This window comes from Octopus bimaculoides, chromosome 8 (genome assembly GCF_001194135.2).
Source record: "Octopus bimaculoides isolate UCB-OBI-ISO-001 chromosome 8, ASM119413v2, whole genome shotgun sequence".
Lineage (NCBI taxonomy): Eukaryota > Metazoa > Mollusca > Cephalopoda > Octopoda > Octopodidae > Octopus > Octopus bimaculoides.
The window spans coordinates 24,559,985-24,560,431 of NC_068988.1; the positions used below are offsets into that span (position 1 = coordinate 24,559,985).

At 48.8% G+C, this 447-nt stretch overlaps 1 protein-coding gene and 1 long non-coding RNA gene across 2 annotated transcripts in view; one reads left to right on the plus strand and one right to left on the minus strand.

Moving 5' to 3' along the window:
- Nucleotides 1-447, plus strand: part of LOC106878552 (ubiquitin carboxyl-terminal hydrolase isozyme L5-like) — a 26,476-nt gene that overhangs the window by 4,144 nt on the left and 21,885 nt on the right. The window lies entirely within an intron of this gene.
- LOC128248553 (uncharacterized) overlaps nucleotides 1-447 on the minus strand; it is a 4,569-nt gene extending 4,122 nt beyond the window's left edge. The window contains exon 1 of the long non-coding RNA XR_008264725.1: nucleotides 402-447. This is a non-coding gene — a long non-coding RNA (uncharacterized LOC128248553). The remainder of the gene's footprint in view (nucleotides 1-401) is intronic.

The window sequence follows — 447 nt, forward strand, 5'->3', positions numbered from 1 at the left end:
GAGGTCATTGCCAGTGCCACTGGACTGACTCCTGTGCACGTGGCATGTAAAAAACACCATTTTGAGTGTGGCCATTGCCAGTGGCCCTTGTGCCGGTGGCACCTAAAAGCACCCACTACACTCTCGGAGTGATTGGCGTTAGGAAGGGCATCCAGCTGTAGAAACTCTGCCAAATCAGATTGGAGCCGGGTGCAGCCATCTGGACTTCTACTATAGCCTCAGACTAACCAAAGCCTTGTGAGTGGATTTGGTAGATGGAAACTGAAAGAAGCCTGTCGTGTGTGTGTGCGTGTCTATGTTTGTCCCCTCCACCATCACTTGACAACCGATGCTGGTGTGTCTATGTCTCCGTAACTTAGCAGTTCCACAAAAGTGTCCAATAAAATAAGTACTAGGCTTACAAAGAATAAGTCCTGGGGTTGATTTGTCCGACTAAAAATCCCTCAG